This window comes from Dreissena polymorpha, chromosome 15, assembly GCF_020536995.1.
Source record: "Dreissena polymorpha isolate Duluth1 chromosome 15, UMN_Dpol_1.0, whole genome shotgun sequence".
Lineage (NCBI taxonomy): Eukaryota > Metazoa > Mollusca > Bivalvia > Myida > Dreissenidae > Dreissena > Dreissena polymorpha.
In genome coordinates, this window is record NC_068369.1 from 31001761 (window position 1) to 31013847 (window position 12087).

Consider the following 12087-nt stretch of genomic DNA (forward strand, 5'->3'; position numbering starts at 1 on the left):
TTACAGGTCCTACTGGCCTTTTCTTTTTCATAAAACTTTATTCATGACGTACCCTGGGGTGTAGATTGCCCCAGGTACCCGCTAAAAGAACTAAATGTGAAATAACAAATGTATGGTGACTTATTATAATATTTAACAAGATTAACAAAGTTATAAGAAACAAAATTATGTTTTTCACAATTTACAAACAGTCTTTTGCACGTCTGCACGTTTAATTAATATTCCAGTCTTTGTTCACGTTTGCACGATTATATGATTTTATTGTAAAATTTATATGATGTTATTGTAAAACAGAACACAATGATAGCTTTTAACAAATAAAAGTCACCATCTTAAATTTAAGCGGGTCTTTATTAGTATTATGTATTGAGTTTATATCCTTGATTATAAAACGAGTAATGTATCCACACTTCCTTAATAATTGTAAAGAATAACGAAAAGAAACATATAAGGCTGTAAATTTAAATGAAAAAACTATAATGAAATAAAATGTGGTTCCCAGCGAACCACCTCAGGTCATGCACGGGCACTTCCTGTGATGGTCCGCCAGGATCATGATATATAGTCTACAGCTGCCCTGGATGATGGAGTTGAGGCACGTGACAGCCTTCGGTACAACTACTCACCCGCCTCAACCCCACCATCCAGTTAAGCCTGAACAAGTGTGAAAAAGCATGTATAATATGAAATATATTTTTTGAAATGAAACTCAATACGCAAGAAAGGTTAGTACAGTGTTCCTATGGCCTACATGAATGTAAATGAGGCAATGGTATAGCGTATATACATAGTGATGAAACATGAGTGATTATGAAATTCAATGAATGAAATGAGATGAGCCCATGACCGGGTTACACAGTATATGATATATGATTGAAATGATTCATAGGAACATTGATGATAACAGTGATGATACATATATAAATACATCAATACAAAAACTCATCACACAAATGACACAAAACACTGTATCACTTTGTTGTTCTCTCTCTCTGACCCAGGATGACAACCCGAGCACCGGCTCCCTACATCCTCGCTGCTGTCATCCTGAAATCAGAGAGAAAACACAACAGCAGAAAACAAGTAAAATATTATAAATATGTTAAGTAATTTTGGTAATCAAGTTCTCTATGAAAAACAATATTTTCATTGGTTGTGTGACATTATCCACCCCAATATAAATAAAAGAAATCCTGTGTTAAGCTATGAAAATCTAATGTAGTTCTATATTTTATTCTATTTATAAATTTAATAATTAAGTCTAAGGGAGATAATAATATTTTTTCATGTTTGACGGAATTCCTACATGTCCAAATAATATGTCTTGATTCTGACAAAAATATTAAATATACATATTTTAATTCAGTACTTCCAACATTTTTTACATCAAAAAACTGGAACCATTTAGGATTAATATTAATGTTTTCAATCGTAAGTATATCAATTAAATATAAAACAGTTTTGTTTAAAGGGGAGGTAAACAAACAATCTATAAATAAATGTTGGGCAGTTTCGTCACAATTACAAAAAGTACATTTCTTTTTTGCTTGGTTAAACTTTTTATCGTATAAATATTTATTTACATACACAACAGAATGCGCTAACCTAAAACAAGTATTCCTACACACAGGATCAACTGCCATGGAAAATATATTTCTAAATGTATTTTTAAAATCAATTAATGGAAATTCTTTACTACATTTTAGAATATATTCATTATTTGGATTTATTAAAAATGTATATATTTCTTTTACAGAACACTGTTTAAAATTTTCAGTTTGAACATCCTTTATAAATTTACGAAATACCCTTAAACATTCAACATAAAAAGAAGGAACAAATTCACTGTGGGGTTCACTGTTACTATGTAATGAAGGATTAAATTTTCTAAGTTGCATACCTATCCAATACCTTGTAAAATATACCCAAGGAGATTTATAATCATTTAACAGTTTAAATAAATGTGATAAATAAAATGCATTGATTCTTTGTTGAACATTAGGTACCCGAAGGCCTCCTAAAGTGAAGTCTAAAAATAATTTTTTTCGAGCTATTGGTTCGTAAACACTGCCCCATATAAACTTAAAACAACTTTTTCGTATCATATTAATATAGTGACTCGGAATTGTTTGACATTGAACAAAATAAAGAATTTTTGATAGCACATATGTATTTAAAACAGAACTTTTACCTTTAAAAGATTTACATTTATTAGACCACAAATTTAATGTATTTGAGAAATTAATATAAGATTCATTGAAAATATCATCATCAGTTAAATCATAGCCAAATTTATATCCAAGTAATTTAACATTTTTTACCCATGATATACCAAATGGATGGTCAGACCTGCTTTTCCACTTACCTAAAAACAATCCACAACTTTAATTATAATTTATTTTAGAACCTGAAACTTTTTGAAAATCAGAAACATGACGAAAGAAATGAAACATAGATTTGTCATCTGTTAATACCGATGTATTATCATCGGCATATAAAGACATTTTAACATGAAATTTATTTCCTGGTGTCTGTATACCATTTATATTGTTATCATCTTGAATTATTTTAGCAAATGGTTCAAGACAAAGTACATATAAAAGAGGTGATAATGAACAACCTTGACGAACAGAACGAAATAATGAGAAAGGATCAGATATATGACCATTAACAATTACAGACGATTTAATATCCTTATATAAAATTTTAATCCAAGTTATGAATGTATCTGAAAAACCAAATGAAACAAGTGTATCATAAAGGTAGGACCATGAAACTCTGTCGAACGCCTTTTCCTGGTCTAGACAAATAAAGCAAGCATTTATATTCTTTTGCTCAACATAATCAATAATGTTTCTAATTAAATGTACATTGTCAAAAATAGAACGACCTGGAACAGAACATGTTTGAGAAATACCAATGATCGAGTCTAAAACCTTACCTAATCTATTTGCTAATATTTTTGATAAAATTTTTCTATCAATATTTAAAAGAGAAATAGGTCTATAATTTTTAACTGATGTTTTATTATTTGGATCTTTGCACTATAATGTAATATAAGATATTTTTTGTGATTCAGACATATGGCCTAAATCAAAACATGTATTGTATAATTGTAATAAAATATTGCCAAATAAATGGAAGAATTTAATGTAAATAAAGGAAGTTAAACCATCACTACCTGGACTTTAAGTGTGATCCATATCTTTTAAAGCTAATTTAATTTCATCTAATGATAAGGGGCTATTTAACATAGTATTATCATCCTTTGATACTTGAGGTAAATTATTAAAAAAGTTATCATTAAATGATGCATCTACTTGCTCTTCCGTATACAGTTCTTTATAAAATGTTTTAAATGAATTTAAAATGTCATCATTTGATTTTTTATCAACTCCACCATCAATAATATGGTGTATAATTTTGTAATTACCATTTTTAAATTCCTTGTTATGATAAAATGTACTAGAGTTTTCATTATTATTTAAAATATGTATTTTACTTCTTATATATGCCCCTTTATATAAATTGTCTTGAAGTTTATTTAATTTATCTTTAATATCGATTTTTTCCGAAATATCAATACAAATGTTTATATTGTTTAACTAGTTTTTTGATTTCGTCAAAAGATTTTTTATTTTTTGACTTGCTATAATCAATACAGAAATCTTTAATTTGTGTTTTTAAAATGTCCCACCACTCTAAAGTTATATTTTCAGTTCTACTGATAATTTTAAAATAATATTCAAAAGCAGAGACAAAATCTTCATCTTCAAAAATTGAATTGTTTAATTTCCAGTATGATTTACCAATGTTTATGCTATTAAATGTATTATTATTTTCCAAATTTATAGTTAAACTAACAAAATCATGATCTGAAAATGGACATGGAATAATATCTACGTTTTTACATTGTTCAATAAGTGACTTTTCAATATAAATTCTGTCTAAACGACATGAAATAGATTCTGTTAAACATTTCCTACCCCAAGTTGTTATTACTTTATCTGGATTAAGTTGTCTATAAATATCTGTTAATTTAAATGTTTCAACTATTTGTTTGAAAACTTTACAAACTTTTATTGTATCAATAAATGTACCTCCTATTTTATCTAAGAGTGGGTTTAAAATGAAGTTAAAGTCTCCTAAAATAATTAATTTGTTTGATGACACTAAATAATGTTTAATTGATTCAAAAAAAATATTTCTGTCACCTGGTTTATTCGGTGCATAAATATTACAAATTTTAAAATAATCATTTAAGTATTGTATATCTAAGGAAATGAAACGACCATCAAAATCAATTTGAAATTTAGAACATTTAATATTCGTATCATTTACGATTATACAACATCCGCAAGAAAGGTTATTAGAACAATTCCATACATAAAAGTATTCTTTTGATATTAAAGTTTCTATTTGTTTCGACACTTTGTAATTATCTACATGGGTTTCTTGTATGCATAATATATTTATTTTATTAATTAAAATGTAATCTTTAATGAAGGTTTGTTTTTTTGTGGATCGAAATCCGTTAATATTTATAGTTTCTATTTTAAACTCCATGTTCTAGTTTATAACTCAGGTTGTAGTTAAAAGAAAAAATGGCGACGTCCATGATTTAGTGTTAGGATAGAAAAACCGATAATAGCGTTTAAAAGATTTAAACCAGGTAGAAAAGAGACTTGGCCAACGATTTTGTAAACTCGCTGTAATGAATATACTACGTACCGAAGTAATGTTGGAAAAAGATAGATGTGCTCATATTTACCACGAGGATATTGGAAAAGGATTAAAGATATATTGTTGCTGTGTATTGTGTTTAAAAAAGGTGTTTTATAATAGATATGGATTGAGTATACATAACGGTGAAAAGTGTTTACACACACTGGCATATGAACGTTCTTTATACGTTTATATAAAATAAAAAATGCATTTATGTTATATAAGATTTTAAAGTAATAGTTTTTAATTGCATATATATACATACTATTTACATAGATTTTATTTATGCATATGCTGTATTTTATAACAAAAAGTATACTATATACAATGTGAAGACATGAAATTTTAAATATGCTAATATATCGGACACACAGATTGTCTGTGTGCTCGGTATATAAGCCAACATTATATTTTAAGATAATGGTAAATATACATACAAATGAACTATTTACACTAGGTAATATTAAACATTGATTGTAAACAAATATTGGTATTTGTAAAAAGGGGTTTATGAAATTGTTATTATATTTTGTAAAAAGGGAGTTTATTCAGCAGGGGTCATAACAAGATCTTGGGAATCTAAATCAATAACTAGTGGGTGTTCTTCCAAATCATCTGGGTCTATATCTAAAACTTTGAACTTGTTCTTAGGCATAGGGGTCATGTCCTCATTGCTATCTGCTTTCCTCCCTCTTTTTGAGCCCCTTATCTCTGTTTCTACTTCCATTTCTTGTATATTCTCTCCATTTTTCTTTCTTCCCTGGCTCTTTCCTTTCTTCTTACTCCCCACCGTCTCAATTATTATTATTATTATTATTATTATTATTATTATCATTATTATTATTATTATTATTATTATTATTGTATAGCTTTTAGAAACTTATACCTTAAAAAAATCCCATTGGAAAAAATCCCATGGGGAAAAAAAATCTCATGGGAAAAATCCCATGGGATTTTTTTTTTTAAACACGATTTAACGCGTTGAAATCGCGAGAATTGCTCATCATTTGTTAAAAGGTAGTGTTTCTGAAGGTTACATGAATAAATCTCTAAAAATCAGAAAAAAATCCCATGGGATTTTTTTTTCCATAAAAAAAGGGATTTTTTTCCATCAAAGAAAATTGAACGAAAATAAGCACAAACGCTTTAACAATGCTTAAAATCGATAACTAAGCACAAACGAACGTGTTTTATGTTTTTGAAAATCCCATGGGAGAAACCAAAATTCCCATGGGATAATGAAAAATCCCATAGAAAAATACAAAAATCCCATGGGATCCACAACTTTGCAAATAAAGTTCATAGTGGAGAAAACGCATTTTTCAAGCAAAAATAACCAATTATTAATCACAAGTTAGACTTTTATCTTATACTTTATCACAAATAAGCAAACCTTCAAGAAAAAGGGTACTTAAGTTTGCTAAATTTCGGTTTCGCAATGTTTTTCCGGTGGCCGTTTAAAATGGATCACATTTTGTATATCACATGACATATTAGTTTTTATTTTGATCATTTTGCCATTAAAATCAAAAGAATTCCCTTCAATAATGTAACCACACAGGGCGCATCTAGGGTCATTACATTTGGATACTCTTGGTTCTTGAGATGAAAAGTAAGATTTGGTTGACAGACGTTTTACATTAAATTTTAAATTATTACTAATATATCATGTGATTTATTTATTAGTATGCAATGGATGCAAACAATATTATATAGGCCAAACTGGCGATAAACTTAGAAATAGGCGATCTGTCCATGAACAACAAATGCGAGACCCCTCAACAAGACAGATGCCTTTAAGTAAACATTTAGATGAATGTTCACATAATGAACCAACATTTAAAATATTTCCATTTTATAAGCTATTTTCAAACAATATTTCAGCTAGGTTAGCAAAAGAACAACATTTTTTACATGTATTTAAACCCAAATTAAATTTCATTTAATATTTATTGACGTTATGACGTCATAATTGATATGACGTTATCTCCATGACATTTTGACGTTGTAATATATTGTATTATGCCCTGATGAGCTATGCGAAACGCGTTGGCTAAATCAATATATATTTAAAATCCCAGACACGTGTTTTTACTTTTATTATATATATATATATATATATATATATATATATATATATATATATATATACATTTTTGTCCATCCACAACAGTCGGAATAGTAACATTATTGCTAAATATTTTTAACTTATCCAAGGTTTAAATCGGTAAGAAAGTACAAAACGATCCCACAATGACATCTTTTCTTGCAAACACGTTATTTCGCAGAGGACTTAGAGTGCAATTACACTAATTTATCAATAGGCTTCAATCAGGCTGCTGTTTTGATGTTGCTTCTACGCGGAAATTAAGGAATGTATTCATTTATAAAATATCTAAAATCACGCGTTAGAAATTCAGAGTGTAACAAAACAAAAGAAGATGAATAGCACGCCCAAATTATAATCTGCCTAAAGTATCACACTTCATTATTTGACGTACATGTACGATCAATATTGTAAATTGAATACTAGCCCATTACGCACCACTCCCCCAAGATACTATGATTCTGCTTTCAGTGTATTGTTTTCATTTCTACCGTTAAATGAATGTGCAGCATACTTTGCAGCGTATCGCTAATAAAAATACAACATCATTGATGTTGTATGAATAGTTGAATTTTTCTTCAATTAATATTTCACAGCTATACGTATAACACACTTGTTTAACAATGTGTCAGTGAGGTCATTAATATGATGATACAAGAACGTGTGACGTCATTAACCATTCGTTAACTTCTGTGAAGACCATAAGTAATCAAGAATATCGATGCGGCTTTTTTAATTAAAAATGACCCTCAAGCTCGTCTGAATACATTTTTGAGCAAACTAAATAATATTAAACAATAACCGTTTAAAGCAAATACAATGATACGTTGTATTAGTGTTTCTGATCGATTGATTAAGTATTCACTTAACGCGACATCTATATTTTCGATGTTGAAACTTGTTGAAATTGTTCATAACTATTCGAACCAGCAAACCAAGAAGGAACAGGTTTTATCCGGCTTAAGATGTTGTAAAGTATTTATTATGTGACCACATGTTGTACAGCAAAATGACTGCTTACAAGTTTTAATCCCCTTCAATTGATGTCGAACACGTGCACCTTTACTTTTAAATAAAGAATAACGGCTGTAATGTCGCGTAACTCCTGATGTAGAGCTACAATAACCATTATTAAATATACCAGTGTCTTATATGTTGCGTGATTTATAACTCCCCGTAAATTAATGTCCTCTTTGTTTTTATCAGGTCTATGTTTTTACCATCCGCGAGTATTTATTCATTGTCATAAGTTATGTCTAGTATTAGAGTAGTTATAGTCACTGTGTTGGATTCAGCGTTTAATGATAGTTCGTAATAGTATAACGAGGGTTTTTATCTGAACGGGAACTTTATTATTTCGAATGTATCGACAATTTAAAGTCACCGTGTTAGATACAAAGACATTCATATTTATTCCGGTTGCTTCTGAATGTGTTTAATATTACACAAGATATCTTATAAAAAAAACATTGACAAGTTCCGGGTTCAAAGTTGATTAAAACAATATATACATAGCACTGTATTTATAAATAAAAACTGGAAATTTAGCGTGTATAACTTCTCAGTTTCTTTCCGGCATCCACTTTGAATACGTTTAGCTTTATGATTCGATTAAAGTGTTTATACGTCACCGTTAGCGGTGTAATCCTACTTTAAAACTGGCATTGAGTGTTGCTCATTCAACCTTTAGCCCTTTAACTCTGCGCTTGTTCACGTGGTGTCATCGTATTCATACGAAAGCTACTCTGACTTTACCAAAAACAATCGTTGTAATGATCCGTATAAAAACAACCCATTACATTTCTGTAGTTGACTATGTTGAGGATAATAAATTGTATAAACATCGAGACTAAAGTACTTTCTTCCAGCTACAAGTTATCAGTTACGAACCATTGTTTGCTATGACTGTTTTGATGCTGTTAAAGCAATACTTAAACAAGTTGTTTGCATCATGAAATAATGTGATATTATATTTAACGGCTAGTCTTGGTGACAGAATTTCAGGTTATGGGGTTGGGCGAATTAATTCACCATAATCGACTGTTACAAAGAGAAAACTGCGAAAAGGTAACTATATGTAATTGGCACACGCTCGCGTTATTGCATGGTTTAATAACAAAAGGTTGTTACGAAGACCAAACAAAACACTTTAGCGACATACAATTCAGAAACTGACAGCTAAAGCTTGAATGCAGAGGTTTGCATATTCATAACACAGAGAAAATGACTCTGGTAAAATAGTTTTTCGAAACATGTTGATGTATATATGTGACAAAATGGCTATTTAAAAACCGATCGCCTCCACCGGACGTATTGTTTATATAAAGCTCTTTATCTGTTGTTCGTACACGATGTGCAAACATGAAAATGTGTGCGTAAAATAATATTAAACAGTCTGTGAAACATAAACTTTAAATATTATGTGGAACATAGTGGTTTTAAATTGTTTGCAGCATATACGTGACGTACTATATTAAACATAAACGTTCAAATGGTCAATGCAACATTAAACTTCATAAGCCTGTGGAGAATAGACGCTCGGCAGTCTGTTCAGCATATAAATTCAACAGTCTTTGAAGTATATAAGATTAACAGTCAAACCCCTTGCATTCAGATGGGGATATTTTCGACAAACTGAATCCCTTGATAGATGCTTTATTATATATATATATATATATATATATATATATATATATATATATATATATATATATATATATATATATATATATATATATATATATATATATATAATCTGCTAAAAATGAATAATGTGCTGCTTAATTGACCTGTAAAAAGTGTTTTATTTATGTACTCTTACCCGTTTGTTAGTTGTTAAGTCGAGTCATATATGTTTTTGTGAGAATAAATGGTTGACAGGGGGAAATAACATTTGATATTCAACAAATATGACAACACATGATTCATATTTAAAGCAATACAATGGCAGCATAAAAGCACCATATATTCAATTATTCATACATAACATCGATTTATCAGCGGACAATATAATGTATATCTTAAATACGGACAATAATGCTTGTTTAACGCCCTTTTCTTTACACCGCTTATCGAAACATGTTTGTTCAAATCAACGTCTATGATTACACAATTTTATATAACTGTTGAATTTGAAGCTTGCAAAAAGATTGTAAAACGACGGATACATACAGTTTTTGTGCATACTTTGAAGTACGTTTGGGCAAGATTCAAAATTACACGCCACAAACTCACACATTTCACAGCGCTACCGCTGTCAGATAGTGTTATTTCTATCAAAATATACCATACTTTGAAATGTAATTGAGAAGAATAATAGCCCATCATTCTTTTAAATAAATGGGTTATGCTGAAAGCTGCTACTAATGGTTCAAATGAAATATACACAACAGTTACTGTGTATCAATTTGTAGGTGTTGTGATTAAAATGGTGATATGACTACGTGGGACGTCATTAACTATTCGTTGACTTCTCGGTGAACAAAGGTTGTGAGTGCTACTAGCTTAGATGAAAAGGACTTTCATTGTTGTCAGAATACATAACTTAATACGATAATCTAGCAAACAAACTTTTCAGATAAATTCTAAAAAACTGTCTATCCTTGTTCTTGTTCGCTATGTCACTTAACGCGTGATCAAAATCAATAAACTGGTTAAAATCGACACACATTTTTAAGCCAGCTCACTTAGTATGAACTATGTTTTACCTGTCCATGGTTTATAAAATCTTGCCAGTGTTACCATACACACATAAAAACACTGCTTTACAACAATTATAAAACAATCTTCACATTATTGTGACACGTCCATTCTTTTTCTAATTAAGATTAATTATCACTACATGTGTTGCGCAATGTATCAATTGTCATAAATAAATGCCCAGTTCGTGATTGTGATGTGTACGTCATGCTGATGCTCATTCTGTTATATACGTTTATCAGTTAATTTAAATCAAAATTCCTAACCAAATAAATTATTTTACTCTAATTTGCCTGCAAATATAATGGATCTACACAATAATAATACTGTTACGTAACACGCCATTGCGTCAAAACAATTTAAGCGTACACATGTAATATTTGTGCGCACATAAATATGAATATACAACTATTTACCGTTTACAGTAACGGTAGCCAATATAAAAACACACGCAATTGTGTAACTCCACATTATTGTTCGTTCTTTACGCTCAAAAAGATTTAAACTGACTGAATGAGGAAGTAAACTCCGACCAACTAGCAATGATTCACGGTCATATAAACGAAGTCGATATTTTAAATGTGTGTTTTTAATGTGTGGACAGAAAAAACTTCATCAGGATTAAAAATCGCGATAATGGATAAGAGGGACTTCTTAAACCATTTGTTCATAATTTAGTATTTAGCCATATCCATTTTACCCCCCAAAATAAATCGTTTTCTATTCTGTTTCCGTAATATAATGAAACAATTCTTAGTAGATGATGTTGTTACTGTTTGGTAATTTTTCCAAACACTATTTGGACCTCATCGGCGACCTGCTTTAAGTCAATATATTTTAAAACAAGATTAGTCTATAAGATAGGCTTTGAAGGCGTGTGCAAAACTTATATTCTACTTATACCACCCGCTAAACAAATATGACTCGGCGGCAGAAACGGTTAGGTGTTATACTGTATCAAGTTGACCAGACGTATTTTGGTTCTGGAAACCGCAAATTTTTAAACACAAGTGATTGACTTAATTTTTATAGTTTTTGCCCTTTGTTAATGTGTGTACCTAAATTATTTATTTTCAGATTATATGTTGAAAACCGAAAGAGTTATCACTGTGTAACCTAATAAGTTGGTATATCACTATGAATGGATGTGCACATTAAACCATTTAGGATCGACTTGTGTTCGGCGTGCGTCGTCCGTATCGAGTTGTGAGTCGTGAACAAACGTTTCATTCAAACGAAATCTACAAATGAATCACTCGGCAGATTGAAATAAAAACTTCTCAAAATGATTATTTTTGACTGTCTTTTACAAATATTCAAATCGTTTGCACCCACTGCATATGCGGGTCGAAATATATAAATATAGATGGTTATAGAATCAAACTTAAACAAATATTATACCGCATGAGACAGGATTTTAATATATGGAGAAAACATCGTATGATAGTTGTTTAAAAAGTACGTTCAAATCATGTTCTTAGGGTCAAATTTGCCCCGCATAAGGGGTACTATTTTGTTACATGTGTGAACTATATTGAAAATCTGTGGCATTTGGC